This window comes from Orcinus orca, chromosome 11, assembly GCF_937001465.1.
Source record: "Orcinus orca chromosome 11, mOrcOrc1.1, whole genome shotgun sequence".
NCBI lineage: Eukaryota > Metazoa > Chordata > Mammalia > Artiodactyla > Delphinidae > Orcinus > Orcinus orca.
The window spans coordinates 46807264-46833872 of NC_064569.1; the positions used below are offsets into that span (position 1 = coordinate 46807264).

Genomic DNA, 26609 nt, shown 5'->3' on the forward strand with positions numbered 1-26609 from the left:
GCAAAGCAGTTTCCTTTAAATTATCCAAAGTTATGTTTAATCTCTGTTCAGCTCATTTTCAACTTTGAGTAAAATACTAAAATACTATATTTGAGTGTTCCTGTTTGAGGCATGATATTTAAATTTAATTAACTCTCTTTGATCTTTTCCCTCTACCTCCTTTTTAAGATAAGATAGGATTTTACATGCAAATAATTTTTATAATATTGCAGACTTTTTACATTATACAGTTTTTTCATGAACAGAATTATATTGTTTTTAAAGTCTCAGCTCAGGTATCTCCTCCTCCCACTTCCACCCCTACTTAATAAAGTCTCTGATTTCCCTATCTGGACTCAATCACTCCTTCTTCTTTGAATCTACTACATGTGTTCTTTCTGGTCTGCTCCCCATAGGTATCATAATTATTAGTTTAGATGTGTGTCTCCTCAGTCAATGGTGAACTTTTTGCTGATCAGAACCATCTCCTTTGTTCTGTATTCACAGGACATAGTATAATGTGTAATGTTTCATAGAAGCTCGGTAATACTTGGTAAACAGATGAAGGTGTAAATGAATATGGAATGTCTACATGAAATATGTAGCTTTATTTTTGGAACTCTATATGGATTTTGTTATTTTAAAAATAATAAGAAGGGGTTATGAAATAAAGTTTTTAGGTGACCTTTTCTTAGCTTCTAGAAAATCTTCAGTGACTTAGATCCTATATAACAATGAAATGACTGTCATCTTACTAGCAACAGTAACGAGCTACAGCCTGAAAGGTACAGTCCTTGCTCTTAAAGGGTATTCATTCACTAAATATTCAGTAAGTTCAACATGTAGTAAGTGCCTGCACCATGCCAGACACTGATACATAATCTACCCTCTCATAAAGGATTCTGAGATGATATTATAAACCTTGAAGATTGCTGTAAGATTGACCAGTTTTAACATGTTGATCAGTTCATTAAGGTCCAGAGGGTAAACTGGACCTTAATGAACTGATCAATATGTTAAAACCGGTAAAAATATTTAAGTAACTCACACGAATTCTTTAATTCCCTAATCCCCAGCCTTGGGATTTGTCCAGTACAAAAGGATCATCCACCATTTGGTTGTGAACACATGTTGTCTAAAATCATTTGGTCGTGCATCCTAGGTATAAAACTTATTAGTGGGCACCATGGAGGAGTCCTGTAAATTTAAACCACTTTCAGAAGTTTTATATTGTTGGATACAGATCACAGAGCCTACTGTCTAGTTAATACTGATTTTACCTAGTAATTTACATGAATTCTTAGTATATATTTATTCTGATTGAAATTGTCCTTTTTCTCCTAGATGGGAGATGAGGTGTGGATGGAAGGAATTTCAGATGATTCCGATTTGGCTTGAATGTGTTAAGTTCATTTTCTAACTGAGCTCCTAAACAAGTGAGATGATTTCTAAGTAAATCAAGCGTGACACTGTGTCCTTCACTAACCAGTGCTCCGGTTTCAAACACAGTGCAGCTGCTGCTGCCGCCCCCATCCCTGGGTGCAAGCCTCCGTCCCTAAAGTTGTTAGGGTTACTGATACCATCTATAATTCCAGACACACCACTCATTGATAATGTCCTATTTTACTCTTAAAAAAACTAAACTCATTGATTTCTAGGATGTATCTGAGTGAGGTCACAAAGTTTCAAACTTACATTTGTCAAAATTAATAGGAAATTTTTAGAAGAACAATCTCATTTCAAGTGTGAAACATGTATCTGATCATTGTAATTCCAAGTATTAAATTGAAATATCAGCAATAATTTATACATGTGTATACACATACACGTGTGTGTATTATATATATATATAAAAAGATAAAAGTAGACTCATTAGCTCACATCTACTTATTACATAACTTATTTGTAATACCTTAGAACACAAAAATGAAACTTTATGATAAAAAAGAAAGAAAAGAAGAAATACAGGGAAAAGCAGTGGACAACGAGTTTTCTCATCCACACCTTCCCAAATCTCCAATTAACTTTAATGGTATCAGTTGACTCCTCTCCCCTCCCCACTCCCCCCCTACCAAATTATAAGGCTTTGAAATTCTACTCTCTTGAAAGAAAGAGGTGATGCCCTTTGCTTACATGCTTCCTTAGCTAGGTGAGATGGGTTTCTCTTTCTCTCTTTTGTTCACATACTGAGTCTTGAAAATACAGGGAGACACTAGAGTTTTCACTGTCATTTGCTTGCTTTAAAAATGTTCTAACTTATACTTTCTCATGTCAAGTTTAAACTTTTCTTTTTTATGCTAAAAATATGTGAGAAAGTTTCAAATGACATGACTGACGGTATATTAAATGTGGAAAGCTCCGTTACTTTTCTTCTTCCTAAGAGACTACTGTAGGGGCTATAAGGAAATATCTTGTCGATAGGAAATAGTTAAAATGTGCTTTAATATGTTCTTAGCAAGAGCAATTCTTTTGTTCTGAACTCAAAGGATAGGGCCCCAGAGGGAGGGGCCAGTTGGTCTGGTTTTGTTCTCTTGAATCTCTAGTGAAGAGTTTAGCTTAAGAAGACTGCGTACATGTTGAATGAACAGTTTTTTCACAGCTTCATTAAGGAATGATGTGGTTGGATGTAGAAAATAAATAAGCAACAAGGATCTATTTGTACAACACAGGGAAATATAGCCATTGTTTTGTAATAACTTTTAATGAAGTATAATCTATAAAAATATTGAATCACTATGCTGTACACATGAAACTAATATAATATTGTAAATCAATTATACTTCAATAAAAAAAGAATGAAGTGGTTCGGCAGGAATGTTAAATAATTTTATAGTGGGTTCCTTACACATTAATGAATTAAGTATGTTTTCCTATAAGAAACTTTTCATACCTAGAGATCATATACCGCCCTCTGCATAAAAAGATATCTAAGTTCATAAACTCATATATATAACTTAAGAAACAAGTTTGGAAACTTTAACAAATTACATATACTTTTGCAACTTCTGCTTCCAAACAAAAAGGAGTAACAGGGGCTGGATTTACCCTCCCATGTGAAACAACTAGAAAACAAGATGAAATATGTGAGAAACACCAAGCATCAGACAGTGTTGGATGATGATCCTTGAGAGATGGGAGACTAATGGTGTGAGTGTGATAAGTGCCTCACTCACTGCCTTGAGAGAGTTTTCAGACCATAGTACAGGCAGAGGGACCCCAGGCAGAGCTTGGTGGACTCTCTGAGTAGGAGAGATGGAGCCAGGGTATGAGGGGATCAAAAAAAGCAGGAGTTCAGGGTACAGAGTGCCAGAGGAGAGAGGGCTGCATGGAGGAGAGTTTAGAGATCTGAGTTCCATTCGAATATTCAGTGGAGTACTGTTAGGCACATGTGTGTGAGGGAAATTCTTGAGGCTGAGGAAGAGCCACTTGAGAGTATCAGAGAAAAGTGACTGGCACTCACACAGGGATATGGATGGTACCTACCAGTCAGGCTGGACAACTTCATAATTCATAGGGCATTGGATAGAGAACTCAGAAGGGGTTTTGCCTCATTACTGAGGAATAATTAACCTTAGACTTAATGCTGTTCTGATACCACCTAGCATACCTTAAAAGTAAAACTTGAATGGATCAAACTGTTTCCAAGTAACTTAACCACATCCCAGAATAAATTTTAATGCTTAGAGGAAAACAAAAAGATCTAGTGTCTGACATGGTAAAATACATAATGTCTGACATCAATCAAAGATTACCAGCCATGCAAAGAAGCAGAAAAATGCTACCAATAATGAGGAGAAAAATTAACTGCTTAAAAAATGATGTAGAATTAGCAGGTAATGACATTAGTATAGCTATTATCATTGTATTCCATAGGTTTCAAAAGTTTAGTAGAGACCAGTAAGATATAAAATTACCCAAATCGAACTCCTAAAGAAGATAGTAAAAGTTTCTAAGAGGAAAAAATATTCTGGATAGAATTAACTTGAAGATTAGATATTACAGAGGAAAGGTTAGTGAACTTGAAGGTACAGCAATAGAAACTATCCAAAATGAAAAACAGGGATAAGCAAGTACAAAATAATTGAATAGAGCATCATTGAGCTATGGGACAGCTTCAAACAGCTTAATATATGTGTAATTAGAGCCTCTGAAGAGGAAAAGGCAAACAAATATCTGAAGAAATAATGGCTGAAAAGTTTCCAAATTTGATGAAAGCTCTAAATGTACAGATCCATAAAACACAACAAATCCTAAGTACAGAAATATGAAGAAAACTATACTGACACATCAAAATGAAACTGCTCAACACTAACGATAAAGAGAAAATCCTAAAAGCAGGCAAAGGGGAATAAAAAGACATGTTATGTAGAAAGATAAAATGAGAAGGATGGCAGAGGAAGAAACATGTTACGCTGAAAGGAAAGATGATAAGGATAACAGCAGATTTCTCTGACAACAAAGCAAATCAGTGGAGCCACTGAAAGAAAGGTGAAATAGACAAATCCACAATTATAAATGAAGGTTTCAGTGTCTTCACTCAACATTTGGTATAGAAAGTCAGCAAGAATATGGAAGACTTGAAAAATACTATCAACCAGTTTGACCTAGTTGACAATTGTAGAACACTCCACCAAAAAACAACAGAGTAAGCATTCTTTTTAAGTGCACAGAGAACTTTTACCAAAATAGACCATATTTGGGGCCACAAAACAAGTCTCAATACATTTAGAAAATTATCTGGAAAATCCCCAAATGTATGGAAATGAAATAACAGACTTCTAAATAATTCATGGGTCAAAGAAAATAAAAAGTGAAATTAGAAATTATTTTGAATGGAATAAAAATGAAAGTAGAACATATCAAAATTAAATGCTACCACTTAAGAAACTAGAAAAAAAGAAGAGCAAATTTAAGGCCGAAGTAAGCAGAAGAAAGAAAATAATGAAGGTCAGAGTGGGATTCCATTGAAACAGGAAACAGAAAAACAGTAGAGAAAAATACATGAAAACAAAACTGGTTCTTTGAGAAAACCAATAAAATTGATAAATCTCTAGTCCAAGTGATTAAGGAAAAAAGGCAGAAGACACAAATGACCTATATAAAGAGTAAGAGAGATAAGATGACTACAGAGTCTACAAATATCAGAAGGATAACTTTATAGGAATAAATTCAGATGAAATGGACAAATTCCTTGTAAGACACAAACTGCCAAAGCTCACTCAAGAAGAAATAAATAACTTGAATAGCCCTATACCCATTAAAGAAATTGAATTTGTAGTTAGAAACTTCTCCGCAAAGACAACTCCAGGCCTAGATGCCCTAACTAGTGAATTCTACCAAACATTTAAGGATGAAATAATACAGTTTTAAACGAACTTTTCCAGAAAATTTAAGAGAAGAGAGTACTTCCCTTTTCATTCGATGAGGGTATTGTTATGCTGATTCCAAAACCAGACAGAGACATTACAAGGAAAGAAAATTACACATCATTACCCCTCATGAGAATGGAGGCAAAAATTCTAAGAAATTTTTTTAAACAAATAAAATCTAACAATTTATAAAAAGTATAATGCATTGTCACTAAATAGAGTTTATCCAGGAAATGTAGTGTTGGTTTAACATCTGAAAATCAATCAATGTAATTTATTAACTAAAAACCATATAATTATCTCAATAGATGCAGAAAAAGCATTTGAAAAAATCCAACATCCATTTCTTATAAAAATTCACTAAACTAGGTGTAGAAGGGAGTGTCCTCAACTTGCTAAAGGGCATCTAAGAAAAATCTTCAGTTGATATCATAATGGCAAAAGACTGAATGCTTGCCCCCTAAGCACCTATTTTTTCTATTTTCTTCTATTTTTTCTATTTTTCTATTTTCACACCTATTTCTTCTATTCAGTTCTGATCTATATGTTCTAGCCAATGCAAAAGGCAAGAAAAGGAAATAAAGATAAAGAAGGAGGTAAAAATGTCTTTATTCACAGATGACATGATTTTCGATGTAGAGTTTGATGGAATCTGCCAAAAGCTTTCAGAATTAATAAATAAGTTCAGTAAGATTGTAGGATACAAAATCAATACACAAAAATCACTTGTATTTTGATAGAGTTGTAACTAAAAATAAAAACCGAAGTTAAGTAAACATGCAATTATTATAAGTATAAGCTATGAAATACTTAGGCATAAATCTAACAATAATGTGCAAGATCTGTACACTGAAAACTACATACTAATGATGAAAGACAGGAAAAAAGACACAAATGGAGAGATATGCCATGTTAATGGGCCAGAAGACTCACTATTCTTAAGATGTTAGTTCTCCTCAATTTGATCTAGAGATACAATGCAAGCCGATCAAAACTCCAACAGACTATTTTTTTTAAAGAAATTGATAAACTGATTCTAAAATTTATATGAAAATGGAAAGGATCTAGATTTGCTCAAACAGCTTTGAAAAAGAAGAACACAACTGGCGGACTTACGCTACCTGATTTCAAAACTTATAAAGCTACAGTAATCAAGACGGTGTGATACTGGTATCAAGGTAGACACAGATCAGTTGAACGGAATAGAGAGTCCAGAAATATAGCCACACATACATGGTCAGTTAATTTTCAGTAAAGGTCCAAAGCAAGCTGGTGGAGAAAGGAGAATCTTTTTTAACAAATGGACTTGGAGCCATTGGATATGCATATGCCAAAAAATAGACTTTAACACACACTTGGTACCGAATTAAAGACTCAAAATGGATTATAGTTCTAAACATAAAATGTCAAACTATAAAACCTTTAAAAGAAAACATAGTAAGAAAATTTTGTGACTTTGGATTAGGCAAAGATTTCTTAGATATGACACTTAAAGCAAAAACTATAAAAGAAAACATTGAGAAATTGGACTTCATCAAAATGAAAAACTCCTGGTCTTTGAAAGGCAGTTAAGAGGATGAATGAAAAGATAATCCATGGACTGGGATAACATATTTACTAAGCATATTTCTGATAAAGGACTTTGATTCAGAATACGTAAAAGAACCCTCAATATTCAATAGTAAAAAGCCAAACACTCCGATACAAATGGGCAAATGATGTGAACAGATACTTCACCAAAGAAGATAATACAGATGGCAAATAGGGACATGATAAGATGCTTGATATTGTTAGTCATTAGAGAAATGCAAGTTAAAATCACAAGATTACAGTATAGGCTTATTGGAATGGCTAATATTAAAAAGATTGATCATACCAAGTATTGGTCTGGATGTGGTAATAATGTTCTCTGGAAACCAGTTGGGCAGTTTCTTTAAAAGGGAATATATAACTCCCATATGAGTTGCCATTCTACTCCTTAGAAATTTTTATCATAGAAAATAAAGCATATGTCCAAAGATCTACATGAGTATTTTTTTAACAAACTTTATCTGTAATAGGTAAAAACTAGAAACAACCTAAATGTCCGTCACCAGATAAATGGATGAACAAATTGTATTGTATTCATATAATAGAACACTTCTCAGCAATAAAATTGTATGAACAATTGATAAACACAGGAACAGGAAAGAATCATGAAATAATTGTGCTGAGTCAATGAAGCCAGGTAAGAAAGCATAGATACTGCATTTACTGTACACACTGTGCCATATGGTTCCACTTATATAAAACTCTAGAATTAAAGTTAGTAAGTTAAATACTATTTTTTAACCCACTGTTTAATTTATAATTTTTACGCTAGCTACTGGGAATTTCTATAACTCCTTAGGAAAAAAATTCATAATACTGATCTTGAATCTTAATATTATAAGAGAAAATTATTAGGGACTCAGGATCATTCTTAAACTGACTTGAAAGAGTATTAAATCTTTTGGGAATCTTTGACTGAAATTAAGGAATGTGAAGTTTGAAATAGATTTCTCTTTTTAACTCACAAAGATTGGTTATACCTCTGGCTTAAATTGGATATATGGCATAAAATATCACGGAAGGTTTATGTAGAAAACTGTATGAAATATGAATTCAGAGAGCTGTAATGAATTTAACACATTTTATCTTTTTTTCATTGATGTATAATTGGCAAATAACATTGTAATACATTTAAGGTGTACAGTGTGATGATTTGATATACGCATACAGTTTTAAAGGATTCCCACCATTGAGTTAATTAACACATCTATCACCTCTGATATTTACCTTTTTTTTGGTTAGTGGTGAGAACACTTAAGTTCTCTCTTAGCCAGTTTCAATTATACGATGCAATATAATCAGTTTTAGTCATCATGTTATACATTAGATCCTCAGACCTTATTCATCTTATAACTGAAAGTTTGTACCCTTTTACCAACCTCTGCTCTTTCCTCCCAGCCCCCCCACCCCCACCCCAGCTCCTCCTGGTATCTACCATTCTACTCTCTATTCTGAATTTGACTTTTTTTTTTTTGGATCCCATATAAAGTGATACCATGCAGTATTTGTCTTTCTCTGTCTGGCTTATTTCACTTAGCATAATGTCCTCCAGGTTCATTCATGTTCTTGCAAATGGCAGAATTTCCTTTTTTATGGCTAAATAATATTCCATTTTGTGTGTGTGTGTGTGTGTGTGTGTGTGTGTGTGTGTGTGTGTGTGTGTGCGTGCACGTGTATACCGCTGTATTGGATAAATCACTTATCTCTGTTTTATTAAGACTGCTTTCTGGATATATATCTTTGTTCGGAACATATTCCCCTGTTTCTTATTTTCCTTGATTCTCTGTGTTGGTCTCCGTGCATTAGGTAAATGCAGGAGGTGAACCTCCTCAATCAACTTGGCCCAGACTTCTGGTTGCTTCTCAAATCTTTGTGTTTATCCAAGCCATTGTCTTTGTATTTTGTGACTCTCTGTAGTATAAAGTGTGCCAAGACCCATCAGTGTTTCAAAAGGGACGATCATAGTCAACACCTAGCTGCGGGTGGATTAGAAGCTTGACCCGCAGGCAGCAGCTAGGAAAGTGTACAGTCAGACCCCCTCTGGGGAGAAACTGGGATGTGGGCATTTTTGCCTGTTTCTTCTGTGTTGAGCACAGGTGTACAGCTGCAGGAGATGCTCCTGCACCTTTGTAAAAACTGCTGCTTTTTCTGCTGTAATCCTGTGGGACGTGTGAATGTCAGCCCTGTTGGCTCTCAGACCTAGGTGATTAGGAAGCACGCCTCTTAGGTGGCAGCCTGAAAAGTTGGGATGCTAGATATGTGGTCCAAACCTTCACTCCTCAGGGAGAAGCTGGGAGTTAAGGGTTCCCTCCTGATTGTATGGTGCTGTGCTGGGGTGGGGGGAGGTTATGGTGATTCTGTGTCTCAGGCTTCCCTACCCATTTTCATGCAGCTGTTTTCTCAGTTGCCGAATGTGTAGGAGTCACTCAACTGGTTTTTGGATTTTCCTCAAAGGAAACTACTCTGTGTGTAGTTGTCTCTTTGGCATGTCCAGGGGAGGAGGAAAATTCAGGAGCCTCCTATGTCGCCATCTTGGTCCAGAATCTATCTTTTTTTTCTGATCTGTTTTTATGAAGGAAACACAATGGATAAAGTGCAACTTCCATAGTTCCACCATCTGTGAGCAAACTCAAGTTGAAAATGTGCTGTTGGATGAATGCATCAGTCCTTCAGAAGCTATAGAGAATTGTTTAGGTTGGGGGCATGTTCTGACAATGCAAAGTTCTTCTAGGGATGTTTGCAAAGTGAAACTTGATTTTAGCATCAACCTCTGCACAGTTTCTAAAATATTTTAAACCAGATTTTATGGTATTTTGAACTTTAAATGAAGAGTAACTTCATATATATATATATACATACATGTGTATATGTATATATATCAGGGTCAATCCATTCATAAGTCCTGCAACAGATCCCAATATGAGACTTGTTAGAGATCACTGAGGTACCTGGTACCTGAAACCTCAAAGAGGATGTCTTGGCATGCGTTCTACAACGGCATCTGTGTTTTCTAGTGAAATCATTGCTCATATAGATTCTTCTTGAAATGTGAGATCATTAGGAGGAACTCACGGTGGTATATATCCTCTTCAGAAACTCTTCGTTGTCCCATTGTGAAATTTTTCAAATTTTAAATTTGTCAATAAATTTGCTATTGGCATACCTTGACTTTATGTATTTATTATTTATTTTAGACTAATAGATGGTACCAAAAAGGGAAGGAGTAAGCCTGAAGGAAGACGTGTAAGCATTGGCAGTTAAGTTAAATACAATGCAAAGTGTTCTTTAAAATAATCTGTAATGTTGGACTGAATTTAGAAAAAATTTAGACAGTTAATGCAGCCAGGCTAGTTTTACAAATATACATATACACATGCTCTGTCCTCTATTGGATTTGCCGATGCAACAGCCAATGCAAAAGGATGTTCAGTTACAGTATTTAATTCCAAAACCAGTCTCAAACTAAAAATAAAAGGACAAGTTTGGGAATAATTAAGCTGGTGCTGGCCAAAAAATTTTTAAAGGCTTTCAGTCCGGCTTTGTGGGTCATGTTTTTACAGCAAATATTTCCTGAGTTTATAGTTAAGGAACAAATTATCAGCTGCTCTTTTTGATATGTTGGAAAAATGGGTGATCTAAATTGAATGTGATAATACCATGTTTAATCGGATAGATTTGGTTAAACAATCCTTGTTAAACAAACCAGGCCTTCTTGAGCCAGCCATATCAGTGAGTCAGTCTCACTCACCAATTATTGTTACTATCTATGAGATCCTTTCCTTTAAACCTATTAAAAAAAAAGAAAAAAGATGGCTGATAGTCACATAAAGAGTGTTTTCCTCTTTTTTTTTTTTTTTACAAGTTTCAATTTTGTTGAATTAGAGTAGAATGTGTAATTGTGTTTTTAGCCATTCATCTGAGTAAACTTCCACAGTTGTACAGCATGGAGGTCATAGAACACCTCTTCAAAGCTAATTAAATCAACATGATGGTTTCCTACAGCTGCTCGCTTTTTGTCTATGGCTTTCCAGTGTGTAAACCAAATGTGTTTTGGTGGGATAATAAGGCTCTTGCTTTTTCCACCATCCTCTCTCCCCTCTACAGATTTTTTTTTTTTTTTTTTTGTGGTATGCGGCCACTGTTGTGGCCTCTCCCGTTACGGAGCACAGGCTGCAGACGCGCAGGCTCAGTGGCCATGGCTCACGGGCCCAGCCGCTCCGCGGCATGTGGGATCTTCCCGGACAGGGGCACGAAGCCGCGTCCCCTGCATCGGCAGGCGGATTCTCAACCACTGCGCCACCAGGGAAGCCCCCCTCTACAGATCTTTATGTATTTACCATCAAGCGCAATTTCATATATTCTATATTATCATCCACATTTAACACATTTTGAAGAATGTGGTTTAGTAAGACAACCATTATTTTTCCTGAAAACTTTTTTTAATCCATTTTGCTACAACAATGGCTGAATTCTCATATAGAAAATGGAATAAGCCTTTTCTGCTGAAACTATAAGCCTGAAGAAAGAATATAATTCCTACATTGCTAATATTTTAAAGTGTTTTATATCAGTTATCAATAGGCAAACTGCAAATATTTAATATTGTTACTTTATTTTTATTTCCATAATAATCCTATGAGGTATTATTATCTTCAATTATCAGAAGAGAAGACTATGGTAAAAAAAAAAAAGGTAGAGTGATTTTGGGGCAGAGAGAGCTGAGATTAACATTCAGTTCTTTTGATTTCCACCTTAGCTTTCTTTGCATTCAAGCAGAATATTAGCTTTGGAAATTAATTGGGGTCTTTCCATTGAGGGAATAGACTACATTCTACTGGCTTTAAATAGTTTCTTTCTATATTTAGTGGCTAACTATTCTGTGAGCAACTCATGGTCAAGTTCTTTTTTCTTTTTTGGTAACAAAGAAGTTGCTTTCCCTAAAACAGCAGCAAAAATAATGAAGTTTGGCTCATGTTGACTCATTTCTTTCAGAAGTAAAAATATTCTTCAGTTATGCACATGTTAACACTTGATTTCTTCACTCTTGTCCTTGAAAGTAGGGCAGTCAGGACACCCCATGTAATTAAAGGCAGTGCAATTTACATGTGATAAATAGAAGATACGTTCTGACACATTTTTATTCTTTTAAAGAGGTATTGCACTGCAGCCATGCATATATAACACATTGCATACACATGTGCATACATAGAAATTTGCAAAGATGTATTTGGGGTGGAAGCCCATGCCTCGAGTTTCATGGAAGTGTTTTCCATTTCAGAGCAGAGAAGTCTCACTCTTCTAAACCATCTGGCTCCAATTACTGCAGGTTCTGCTGTCAGCATTTACTTAAATAGGGAGAGGCTACGCCTTTGTCACCCTAGGGAGGGTCATTATTTAGTGACTGGAATGGTTTAAGGTTTTTTTTATCTACTACAACAAAATGGTAACACAAATAAATGCTTCTGAGTTAGAGATGATTCATTTTCAGAGTTTAATCACATTCACTTAAATATAACTTCATTTTTCATTCCCATCACAGTCTTTATGAATGGAAACTATCTTACTAGACTGTCAGATCAGCATACGATAGGCATTTTGCTATAGACATGAATACTGGACGATATAACTCTTTAAAAGTTTTGTCCAGATTCTCTGTTTTATCAGAGTTGGTACATTTGGTAATTCCATTTCCATCGTTACAAGAAATAGTATGGTCTGGTAATTAAAACCTGGACTCTGGAAACAGACCACCTGGGTTTGAATCCTAGCTCTGCCCCCTCCCACTTATCCACTGTGTGATCTTGAACAAGCACTTTACCTATCTGTGCCTGAGAATCCTCATCTATAAAATGGAGATTTTAGAAATACCTTGTGTATGCTTGTGAGGATTAAATAAGTTAATATATGTTTAGTGCTTATATAGCATCCAGTGCATAGCATTAGTTGCTATTTTATTATGAGTATATAAAAATGACTTAAATGTTCTCTTTGAAATATACAGTATTTAATAATATTTCACCAAAGGAAATTTTGACTTATCAATAATCATTGTTAGAGTTACAAAGTATTTTCCGTCTATGTATTACAAAAAAGGCATGCGAATTCATCTTAAGGCAATTCTAGTAACTGGATATATTGAGACCAAGAAGGAAGTAAAGTTGCTTTATAACAAAACCCATTGGGGTTAGATGTAAATTCATTTCAAATTCTTTCAGAAAATTCTATTTCCTCTCTTTTGTTATTCTTTTTACTGTGAAGAGAATATTCCCTCGGGGGGTAGAGAGAAGAACTTTAATCGCCAGCTTCTCCATTTCCTTGCCCCAATTTTATTTGGTCAGATAAAATCTCCTGGGAATCTGTCCGTTTCTTTCTCCCTCCCTCTCTCCCCTTCCTGCCCTGCCTCTCCCATCCTCTTTTCTCCCAACCTCAGCTGCCTGTATAAGCTCCCTTTCTTCATTTTCCTTAGTAACTCTTGCTCATTTACTCATTCTTTAAGACTCAGCCCAGTTTTCACCTCCCCCATAAAATCTTTCACTAATCTTCCAGAAGTGTTGATTTTTCCCTTCTCTGGGTCCTTACTGGACTTTGATCATTGGGACTTATTATGTTGTAATTATTATTTAATATGTTTGTTTACCATGCTTGATGGCGACTTGAGAACACCAACCACGTCTTACTGGCCTTTGTATGTCAGTATCTAGCATAGTGTCCACTATACGTTAGGTAGTCAGTTCATATTTATTGTCTAGATGAACTGTGTAGAGCATACGCATCAGGATTTGGGCAGAGTTCCTCCTAGATGTACCTGGTGAAGGTGTCTGCCCAGTAAGTATTATTTGTAGGATACCAACGAACCCAGTCTACTCAATTTGTCTTTACAAATGGCTTGTTGCTGATATCTGTAATTCCCTGTTAGTGATCACCTAAAGGTCTTGGTACCTGTTAACCCGGTTAAGACATTATCTTGTCTAGGATTAGTAAAAAGTAACAAAGCAACAAGCCTATTAGCAAGGATTAGCTTATCTGAAAGTGAAGAGATTGGTGGACAGAAATGGTAAATTGTGATGTCGGTAGGGTGTAGTGTGTGGGTTATTAGAGGGGGTGTTGTTCAGTGAGAGTGACCTGGGGCACTGCAAACTTTGTGAGTAGGAGCCGGCATGGAAAGGAGTCCAAATGTTGATAGGAATATCCTGAAAGTCAGCTTGTGTTACTGTTCAGCTGAGATCTTGCCTGACTGAGTCATAACATTCCGAAAAGGGGAAGTTCCGGGTGAATTGTTTGCTTGAGCCTAAGTGCAGCTCTCCTCGGCTACAAAGGTGGGAAACCAATCTCCTTGTGCCAGAGATCCCTGGGTTCCTTGTGGTTTTGCAGGACAGGGCACTGCCTACCCTCAGCAAAATAAATAAGGTTCAATTAAAAACGATTCCATAATTCAATCTAGAGCAGATCTTTGCCATGTCGTTTCTTGAATCCTTGTTCAGTAGAGTTGCTCAGATAGTTCATCAATCCACACGCAATTCATCACGTGTGTTTATATTTCAAAAAGTTGCAGAGACGGAAATTATTGGCCTTACAAACCGTGTCTGTCTCACTATTAAATCATTCACAGATTGTCAAGCAGTGCTCATTCTGGAGGGGTTGCAAGGTCCCCGAACTGCATTGCCCCCATTTCCTCCACTGGAAAAAATCTGTTGATATATGAAAAGTAGGTATTTAAATAAGCTATGTGAATGTTCAGAAATGACTCCAGGCATTTTCAGCAATATGAGCAGTTGGGTAGGGTACCTCACACAAAACTTTGGGGCCAGATTTACACAGTGTTTAAAATAGCTCTTACTAGAGTTTAGCCACATTTGGAAATTCCATGAACAGTTTTAAATGAGTACTTTATTATTCCTGGGCCAGTTTTAATAGCATTAACTGCAGCATCTTCTGATTTACTCTTTTCCACAGATACAAACAACAGCGCCAGAACTGCCTGTACCTCTCCAGGATTTGATATATTACAGCAAGAGTTAATTTTCTTCCAGTGCCATTTTGATTATTCCATTTCTTTTATTTTTATATACATGCAATGGCTCCTCCTTTATATTAAGTCCCATTTTAATTTAGTGGTTCAAGACTGGGTCTCAATACTGTAGACTACCCTCTGAGCCACATCCTGTCTCATCCTCTCCATCCTACCCAAAAGGCAACTACCTCATGCTCCCCTTACCTCACTACCCCTAGATTTAGCTTATTGTGAGCCTTTGTGTCCTATTCTCATATCTAGAAAATCTTCCCTCTTCATCAGCCAGCGTTTCCTTCTTTCCATAAGACTTTTCTCTGGTTCAAGGATCAGAATAACCTGTGGCTCTTCAGTATTTAATTTGTTTATAAAGAATTAAATCAATGAATTGATTGTTTCTTTATCATGATGTTTATGCACTATGGTAAGCATTGTAAATATCATAAAATAATTATAAAAGTTCTTTGCCTTCAATTTTGATAGAATTACAACTTAAAGCACACTATTAACAGGAAAGACTAAATAGTGTGATATAAACACAGGTAAAATATGATACAACTGAATGGTTGAAGAACAAGACTCTAAATCCTAAGGACATTCAATCTCTCAAGCATTTCTTTCCCTCAGACAATTGGTATTCTTCCTTTAGAGAGCGTGTCCAGGACCAACCCTAACCAGTTCTAGTTTTCTAAGCTGTTCAGTATGGTAGCCATTAGCTACACGTGGCTATGAAGCACTTGACATGTCACAATGTGACTGAGGAATACAAATTTAATTTCATTTAATTCTACTTAATTATAAATTTAGGTTTAAAAACTAATATTCAATTCAACTGTTGGAAAACTTGTATATACATTGGGAACAACTTGGGTTTGTAAGTTTAGTTTTCCAGCTGTACACTTTTAAAATCTAAATATGGATCAAATATTACCAGTGAAAATTTAACATCTGGATTAAGATGTGCTATAAGTGTAAAATATACCATGGATTGCGAAGAAAAGAATATAAAATATCTCATTAATTTTTTATATTGATTTCATGCTGAAATAATATTTTGGACGTGTTGGGTTAAATAAAATACATCCTTAACATTTCTTTCTTTTTTTTACTTTTAAAAAGATGAGTACTAGAAAATCTTAAATTACACACGTGAGTTGCAGTATATCTCTTCTGGATAGCACTGCTCTAGATAAATAAGATCTAAACTAAACTCCTACATGTACCTGGACCTCAGGGCCAGCTACTCCAGTGATGTTTATTGGTCATCTAGAACTCTAGTGCATTTTGGCCTTCTGCTGATCCTACCGTTATCAATTTGAGGTTGCGTTTAAAAACATAGTCCTGGACTATCAGGTGCCATTGGAGTAAAACGTAGACGGCTGTTCGTTTGGCCCGTTACAAATGGATATACCTTAGACTTTCACTTTTTTTTTTTTTTTTTTTGCGGTACGCAGGCCTCTCACTGTTGTGGCCTCTCCCATTGCGGAGCACGGGCTCCAGACGCAGCCATGGCTCACGGGCCCAGCCGCTCCGCGGCATGTGGGATCTTCCCGGACCGGGGCACGAACCCATGTCCCCTGCATCGGCAGGCGGACTCCCAACCACTGAGCCACCAGGGAAGCCCTAGACTTTCACTTTGATGTTTGTCTCTTTATGTGAATAACCCTACTCCTTCTTGTCCATTCCCTTGTGTATTTGCTACAATGGCTTTAGTGTCTATACTAGACTTTCTTCTTTTTCCTCAATCTTGTGTGAGAAAATTAGGTCATTTTTGGCTTTAGCTTCTTGTTGCAGTCCTTACATTCTAGGAAAAAGCTGATTTTAGTTTTTGGCTTTGAGCCCTTCTTCCCTGCCCCCTCTCCACTCTATTCCAGGTAAACTGGAGGACAATAGGAGCTCTGGGGAAAACCATCCAGGTTCCATGTGCATAAATTCATGCAGAACAGTCAGTATTGTCCTCATGATACTTGGAGAGCATGAGACTCTGGGGCCCTCTCTTTTTTAATTCTTATTTTCTGAAATCTTTTGTACATGGTTTTTAAAAGTCTTGTCAGCTTCACCAACAGACTATTCATCATTCATCAGATTCAGATCCAGAGTAGCAATTTCCCTAGGCAACTCCTCTCTTCTTTGGGAGATGAAGTCCAAAATATTTGCCTTATTTAACATTCTGCATAATTTAACCCCAACTAACTCCAGCAACTAACCACCTAGAGCAACTAACTAGCCCATCCTGGTCTCTGTCTTTCCTGGCTCTCCTAGAATTAATTCTTTAATATAACATTCTAATGCTGCTCTTCCTGATTTTTAGTTAAATGGAGAAAACAGTATTTAGTGTGCCTGAGAGTTGTGAACCTGTAATAATAATAATAATAATAATAATAATAGTTGACATTCATATAATCCTTAGCATGTGCTAGGCACTGTTCTAAACAATTTATATCCATCTTCTTTCACTTTCTCTCAATAACCTATGAAATAAGTAGTTATTATCTCATTTCATATTATCTCATTTCATAAAGGATTGAGGTATAGAGAACTTAAGCACCTTGTCCAAGGCCACACAGTAATAAGTAGCAGAACTAGAATTCATTCGAGCTTTCAGGTCTACATGTATTGAGCTAAATTGTTTTGGATACTTTGTCCCAGACGTTTAACATGGATTATCTCATTTAATCTTCACAATGTGTAAGGAAAGTGACCTCAGAGTGTAAAGTAACAAAAAAGATTTTGGAAGTGAAAGATATTCCAGTGGACTGAACATATGGCAATGACTCAAGAAACATTAGTTTTGCTAATTCCCTAGCCCAGAAGTCAAGCCTGCAGGTAGATTCTGGCCCACTAGTGTTGTATAAATAAAGTTTCATTGTATCACGACCACACTCCTTCATTTATGTATTCTCTGTGGCTGCTTTTTTATTGCAATGGCAGGATTGAGTAGTTGTGGCAGAGACTTTATGGCCCCTAGAGCCTAACATATTTTCCATCTGGCTCTTTTTAGAAAAGTTTTCCAACCCCCGTATGCACCACACCTGAAGAGTACATAGACTTTGCAATTAATGTTAAGATTACACAGTAAGAGAAGTGATTGTTTAGTACTGCTTGCCCAAACCATTCTTTCTTTAAAGACTCCCTTTGTGTTCTCTGAGAGGAGATTGGGAGATATAAGGACTAACAGTTTTTTCACTTCCTGTGGCTCAAATCATCACAACAGCCCTTCATCTTCCACAACGTATTGACTCCTTAAATAGCAGGTGTCATGCTGCTTGATCCAATTGATATGTCCTTGAAAAGCTGATGTAAATCAGAGTTTGGTGCATTGAAACACATTTTCTGTTCATTTATATTATAATTTGTGTGATGCTCTATCCGCTTGAAAGGATCTATACCTCTTTAAAAAACATTGTGTGCCTGCTCGTTCACGATGCTACCTCCCCACTGCCCCAGTACTCAACACTGATGTTTCTGTCCAGTTGTCACCATTCTACAAAAGGAATTGTATCCAATTGTGGAAGGTATAATTAAAAAAAAAATCAAAACAAAACAAAAACTATGTATAATGTTCACAGGATGAGTAATCTTTCTCTGATTAAAATAATTGTACTATTAACATTTAATATTATACATTTTCTTAACTTGAGGTGTGCCTCTTGCAGAAAACAATGAATATTTATGGGCTACCTATTTTATGCCAAACAGTGTTGGGTAGCATTGGTGATTTTTTACCATTATTAAAACATGCCAAGCAATGACAATGCTAAGGTCATGAAAACCTATCTTCATCATCATTTAAAAAATAACAGTAAATTACGCAAGTGCTACTATGTGCTGGCCCTCATTCTAAGTGCTTACCATGCATGATCTAATCATCCTAACTATCCTATGAATTCGGTTCTGTTATTGTCCTCATTTTACAATGTACACTTTGTAGCGTGTCATTTGTAATACATATTTTACATTAATGGAGTAAAAAAGAGTTAATCCACTTTTATATAATAATATATAAAATGGAGGTTTAATTTAGGGGTTTATTTTTGAAGTGAGTTATAATGCTATATACTTAAGTATTGTGATTTTTTTAAAGCTATAGTGGTATATCAAAAAAACAAAGAGTTCCATAAACAAAGTATTACATTTGGACACTAGAAGTCATATTTTTAAGACCAGAATATTGGGACATGTGAGATGAAATCGAAATATTTGTGGGTCATTGATGCATTTATTTATTGAATATTTACTACAGTCCATTTCCTCATGATCTATAAACAGGGAAGTATTCGACAAGCAAGTAAATATATGATTAATGTGAAGATTCTGACAAGGGCTTCCAGCAGCATGAAGAGGGTGGGGATATGAAGAGTAGTAGATCATATAGGTTGGTCAGAGGACATTCTTCTGAGAGAATTTCAGCTTAGAGCTTAAGAATGAAAAAGAGCCAGCCACGTGCAAGAATGTGGGAAGGAGTAGCACAGGCAAGTAGGAGGAATGGCATCTCCAAGAATATGAGGAGAGAACTTGACTTTAAACTCATTGCTTAGTGAGTTTATTTTCCCTCCAGGAAAGTTCTGCGGCCCATCTACCTGCTTACATCTGCCAGCCCCTACTGGCAAAGCCACACATGCATTAAAATATTTTCATTGTCAGATTAGTTAGCAGTTATTGTAGTTGCATTTAAAATAAACTACAATATTGATATTAACTGGTATAGAAAATGACTTTTAAAAAAAAATCCCTAACCTTTGGAGAAATGTGAGTACATGGCATACTGTCAGCTGACTCCTGGAGGGCTGACCTTTGGGTCTCCAGGGTGCACCTGCCGTTCTCTTTGCTCTTCAAGTCGACCTTCAGTTCAGTCACTTACCAGCTCTGTGAGTTTAGGCAAGTTAGGTAACCTCTCTGAGTCTTGGTTTATTTATTAGCATAACAGGGGGAAAAACATGTACTTTAATATTACTATGAAATTGATTAAAATATTTGAAAGCATCTAGCACTATGCTTGGCATGCAGTAGGGGTTCAAATATTACTTATAACGTGACAGATCTTTTATATGTGTTCATGATAGCAATGATTCATATTTATTGAGAACTATTATGTATCAGGTGCTCTTCAAGAACTCCCAGTGTTTTTGACTCATTTTATCCTCACAACAATCCTATGGTGTAGGAACAGTTTTACATATTTCCTTGTGTCACATCTGAGGGACCGAAAGCACAGAGAATTAGGCATCTTGCCCAAGATCTCAGAGCCAGTAAATGGAAGAACTAGGTTTCCAACCAGGCCGTCTGGTTTTGGCGCTTGTGCCCTAAACTGTGTTTTCTCGTTTAGAAAGAAATCATTAATAACTGAATCTTGTCAGTTTCTCGGGTAAGCAACTCAATGCAATGATTACTTTGGGGTGAAGTCTGAAGCTAAAACAACTTGCTTGCTTCACACAGAACCTATGCGCTCGATTTATAAGTGACCTCTGTAGCAGATTAAGGCCAGTTTTCAAAAGCAACCCCCCTCTCCACCCCCCCAAAAAAAGAAAAAGAAAAAAGACAGATTAGCCATTAAGATATATAGCTTGTTATTAAAAAGTGCCCCGCATGTGTATCGCGCAAAGGATTTACACAGCAATTTATTGTCAAACGGATAACAGCATGTAAATTTCCAAGAATCAACTTGGTGTCAGTGGAAAATCACACTCTGGAGACACAGACACTAGACAGTTCCACAGCAGCTGAATCATAAAGACTTCTATAGATCAATAACCCTCAACCTTGCTGCATGAAAAAGCATCTTCATCAACAAAGAGAGTTTCAGGGAGCCGCAAAAGCATAGTAGGATTATTAGAACAGGTGGGCTTTTGCATGCGTGTGTGTATGCTATTTTCACAAGGTCATTGTCGCATAGCTACATCAGGATTTAGTTTTGATATTCCAATATTATATAGTAAAATAGTACCATAGCCAAATACATGATAATGTATTCTCCTACTTTTGTGGGGGGGAATAAAATGCTTTTCAAACTATCCTCAATTAAGTAGAGGAGAGATGAGTTACTGGAATGTGTTTAGTTTTGGGCAATAGTCTAAGTTTCTATTCTGACCCTTATGGTGTCCTTGCGTCTTGGTTTCTTCATTTGTGAATTTAAAGATTAATAATAACCACTTCAAAAAGTTCTTGATCCCCAAAGTACACATCTCATTGAAATACTTTACCTGAGAAAAATACGAATGAGGAGTTGTATTTCATACCAACTAATTCCAAGTAAAGTTGAGATTGCTAATTATCTTTCTTTACTGTATTATCCAACATGAGAGAAACAAATAAATTCATACATCTATCTAGTGAAAACATTTTAAAAATTATTATGTATTTTTGAATGAGTGCCATCTATTAATTGTTAGTTATATGGGACAGTTAGTATTTGAAATAATCTACAAGATTTTAAAAGACATATGAACTGAGGATAATTTTTAGGTTGTTTCCATCTCATTGTTGACTATTGACTGGGAAGCTATTAAGGAAGGAATTTTATTTATCATATAGCAGATGCTTTACATACATTGAATTCAAACAAGTTTTATGGTAGTTACAATGGCATTTTTATCCCCATAATACAGATGAGGTTATTGAGACTCAGAATAGTAACTAGCTGAAGTTAACAAAGGCATTAATTAAGTAGCAGAGTAGAGATTGGAACCTAGGCTTGTGTGGATTCCAAAGTTCTCTTTCCACTCTTACTGCCTCTGTGTTTTATTGGTTTGAAGTGATCTTGACATAATCTAATTGCTTAAATAGTAATCAGCTATTCTAAGGATTTCATAATCTGGCATCTATATAAGTTGACTATGATGTGGTTGATTTGGTCCAGTATATACACATTCAGATGCTTATTTTTCAGATGGTAAAACCACAAGTGGTTTTTACTGGTTTGACTACTTAATATTGCAAAAAAAGCAAAACAAAAAAAGCCCTTTAGTGCAGTTCATAACTGAATTTGCCAAATTCAATTAAAATGTTAGACTTGGATGGTATAAGTATGGCCAGACTAAATATTTACACTGAAATAATAGTATTGAGATACTAAATCGTATACACTCTATTCAGTAAAATTCAACTGACAAATTTACTAGGAGACATAATAAAGTAAGACATTAAAGGACTGCATTATAATGGCAATGGAGATTATATAGAATCAATTAGATATACACATTGAAGTATTTATGGGTAATACAGCATGATGTCTGGGATTTGCTGTAAAATACTCCAACAACAACAAACCGTAAAAACAAAACAAAACAAAACAGCGGATTGGATGGAAGAAACAAGATTGGTGAAAAATTGTTAAAGTTGACAGTACATGGGAATTTATCTGTTGTATATATGTGAAAACGTATACAATAAAGAGTTTGAAAAAGCAATCAACTACTCATAGCTATTAGGTTGAGGCTGAGAAACCAGAAAAGTTTGATTGCTCCAATTGAATATATGTTCAGATTTTCAGCTCTACTTTGTATGGTTAAAAATCTGTGTTTCAAATCGTTAGCATAATCAGGCAGCATCCAGAGTGTATATTCTCAGCAAGCACTGATCTCATTAAATAGTTTTTGATAAGATATAACTTAATGATATAAAGGTATGAATCTCAGAGATATATGATAGTGTATATTCTCAACCAAAAGAGACCTGACTTTCGGATAATATTTAAACTCAAATTTTTATCCCCTGAAGATAGCACTATAATATCACTTTAATACAAATCTTATATGTTTTCACTGAATTTTAATTAAAAATAATACTTCCATTCAAATAATATTTAGATCCTAAAGGATGATGGCATATAGCTTCCTTTATGCTACTAGCATGTCATAATTTTTCTTTTGTTAATAAACTATGTCATCAAAACAATTATATCTACATTCTGCTAAATCTCATGTAATTAAAGACATCTTATTAAAATGAGATTTGCTATGTAACTTTACTATATAACAAGAGACTAAAAACTTTAGTTTTAAGTTTTTAAAGTGTGCAAATGAATGAGAAATTACCTCTTCTTTTTATGCTACAAGAACAGTTTAATTCCTTGTCTTTTTCCATTCATTTTCTAATAGCATGTTCTTCTAAATCAAGTCATTGTAATTATTAAGCATCATTCTTTGACCCTAGGCAAATCGTGAAGTAAGTTTGACTTTGTTTCCCTTTAAGCTTTCCGTCTAGCCACTTGTTTCTTTCTTATGGCATCATTTTCCTCCTAGACCTATAGTCGCATTGGAGCAGCAACTCCTCGCCAGAGTTGAGGCACTTCATCTCTCATTGCTGATCCTGTCTTCACAGCATCATGCTGATGACCATTCATGGCTTAAAGGTAAGCATGCCTCAGTAGATCCAGATAAGTACTTTAATCTTCATATTAAATCAAACAGATACCTTAGGCAGCGGTAGGCACAATTTGCGTGCATTTTAAAACTATATCACAAGATTTCAAAGAAATTTCAAGTTTGGAAGTGGGTTGCTTTGGGAGCTGCCCTCCAGAGCCAAGCTGTATGTATTCACTCTTCAGTCTCCTCCTCAACAGCGATGCCTCGCAGAAAAATTTGAGAAGTGCCAGAACATGACCTCTCTTAAGCACATTTATGTTTCAACTTGATTTGAATAACATGGCAAATGGCATTCTATGAAACCGTGGAAATAGAGATACTTTTGAAAGGGGTGGGGATCTTGTTTTCACATTGCCCCTCTGTAGATAATTACCTTCATTCATAGAGATTCTGGGGCATTGACGGCATATACATTTTGTTTAATACAGAGACTTGGCCATTGCCTTTAAGACGTACAAATATTAAAGGAAATTATGAAACGAAAGCAAAAATTTATTGGTGAAACAGTGTCTAGGATCAAGGGATAGTTGGTATAATTTTCCAATTTCCTATGACAATTACGGGAAAGATGTGCTTCAGAACTAGAATTTAAATAACATCTTCCCCCTTTACCATTTCCTATATCAAGTACATTAAAAAATGCACCTGGTTCTAAAGTTCACTTTTCTTTTAATTATGTTTAAAGACTAATATCTGAAATGTTAAACATTGTATCAGAAATAGAACAATAATTTGTAAACTTAAATTTTATTGCCCTCTAAGTTGTTTCCTTGTTAATACTAAGAGCTTTTTTGTCCCAAAACTTGGACTTGGAAATTAACACAAAAATGTATGGAAATGTAGGATAAAATATGCTCGGAGCTTTTCAAAATGTCTGCCAGTGGTTAACAATGAGAATCTCTGAATTTGGGTTTTACTTTAGTCCTTTGTATTATAGTTAATACGAAAAGAAAAATAGAGGGCGGCAGGAAAGGCTCCTTGCTGGCAAATTGAGTTCCTTGGGGGAAAAAGCAAAAGAGAGAGACCAATTTAGTCAGGGGAAATTATAATACACCAATCACGGAGATTGATCCTGCGTGAGCAGAGGGCGCATGGAAATAATTTAAATGTTGTCCATAAAACTGCTGCTTTCAGGCTTAATGGCATTTTGCTTATCGGGATCGCTGCTTTCAGGGGCACTGTAGAGATTCTGTCGTTCCAGGAAAGAATAAGAAGTTTGGTGCATTCTTCCTTGGGATTAAAGTTGGAAAATGTAGAGGAAGCCGGAGGCCATTGGTACCACTTCTTGCTTTCTTGTCTACTGCTTCTCTAATAGTGAGAATTTCCCTCAGAAGCTCCTGTATTCAATGCTTAATTCAAATATTCCATATGGGTGAATTCTGGAGAATTTGGAAAAGGTATTTTATTTAGTGCCCCATCTCCACCTTTTATTCTTTTTGTTTAGCTGATTCAGTTTCCATCTGGGATGTAGGAATTCACTGAGGTGGGCTGGCTTTATAAAACTAAAGAAAAGATCATAATTACCATTATGTGGGTTTTACATAGAAATACTCCCTCTATTTTGAAGTATGACTCTTTCTTGGAGTCACTTGAGACATGGTAAGACAGCACACGTGTAATCCTGCATATTTTCCTTCTTACATGTATGGAAGAAAAGTAAAACCATTGCAAAGTAGTGACATTTTCAAGAAAATTCTTCTTATGATCAGTGTCTTGCTTTCATTTAAGGTAGATTTTCTCCCAGTGTTGGTAGTTTGTTTTTGAGGGAAAAAGGTAATGATTTTTTGATGATGGCATTTAGTAGAGGGATTATCTGATCTTCCAAGGTCATTTGGGACCTTTGGGCTATGGCAGGAATTTTTCAGTATTATGCTGCACTGATCCTGATGGTGAGGACTGTCAGAAAGCTGTGATTGATTGAAAGGATGGGAAACGTTCCTCTGAGCTGCTAGCAGAATAAGATGTTTATTTTCAGTTGATTTACTTTTTTTTTTTTTTTACAGAAATGGTAAACTTGGTTATTTGTATAACTTGACTTACTTGCAAGCGCTTATAGAGATCTTATATCTAGAGCACATGAACAAATCCTTTTCTTGAGTTTTGCATTTAGTGTCTGAATTCTGGTTTCCCCGCTTGTTATCTTTGTGACCTTGGAAAGCTGACATCACTAAACTTTAGTTTTCTCATCTGTAAAATATGAATAAGAATACCACTTGCCTCATAGTGTTGTTGTGTTATTTAAATCAGATAATCTATTTATTGCAATGCCTAGCACAATAAACATGAGCTATTATTATTCAGGTTCATAATAATATCCTGGGTTTCTTTTCACCTTTTAGGAACAGAGTGAAAATTCATAATTGCTTATGGTGAAAAAGAGAGAGGAAGGTATTCTTCTATCATATAGATTGAGAAGCTTGGGCACAGGGGACTCCAGAATACAGATTACCAATTATGTGCCTTCTGTTTTTAATATTTTGTTCCCATCATGTACATTTCTCCAACCCCAACCTTGCCAAGATCTTCTCTCTTCCTATGTCTGTTTTCCAATCCTCTCTGTTACTTGCTGTTCCTTAAAAACCCAAGGATTTTCCTTCTCTGAGCCTTTGAACATGCTATTCTTTCTGACGGGGATGCTCTTCCTCTCTAATCTCTCTAAAATTCATTGAATTTTAAGCTATTGTTCAAAGCTTCATGCTCTTACTTCCATATATTATTTTCTGATTCACTAATTGGGTATTCGTTACCCTCCTCTGAGCACTGTGGTACTCTGAACTTCTCTTAAACAGTTTTCCTAACTCTGTGATAGTAGTCATTTATGTACTTGGTTTTATATGCCCACCAAATTGCATATTCTGAGTGATGACATATATAGGAAGTGGTGGGCCATAGAAAAGGATCCCTCAGATAACCATTTAACTCCTCAGGGATTAAGCATCTTACAGCACTTGACTTCCTGTGTTCTATCACATCTTCCATAGCCATGAGTTCTGTACCTCCCCAAACCCTGACTTTCATGGCCTCTCTTAACAATAGAACTGACCTGAATTCCTCCTGGGGATAATCACTCACCTGGACAAAGATGGGAATGTACTATATGCAGCCTAGAAATCTATGAATCTCCAGCTGCATCCTGGTACCCACCCTGTCCTCCACCAAATGGCATCAGTGGCTGTGGGACATGTGTCCTCTTCCATGATGCCGACAGTAAATGGATACCACATTTACTTCCTGGGGTCCTGGATAAATAAGAAGAAAGCTAAGAGTGGAACATATTCTCTTGACGCTTAAGTCTTAGTA

The 26609-nt window shown here is 35.9% G+C and overlaps 1 long non-coding RNA gene across 1 annotated transcript in view; it reads left to right on the forward strand.

The window, feature by feature from the left end:
• LOC117203941 (uncharacterized) overlaps positions 1–26609 on the forward strand; it is a 464617-nt gene that overhangs the window by 77691 nt on the left and 360317 nt on the right. The window contains exon 4 of the long non-coding RNA XR_007469983.1: positions 23187–23296. This is a non-coding gene — a long non-coding RNA (uncharacterized LOC117203941). The remainder of the gene's footprint in view (positions 1–23186; positions 23297–26609) is intronic.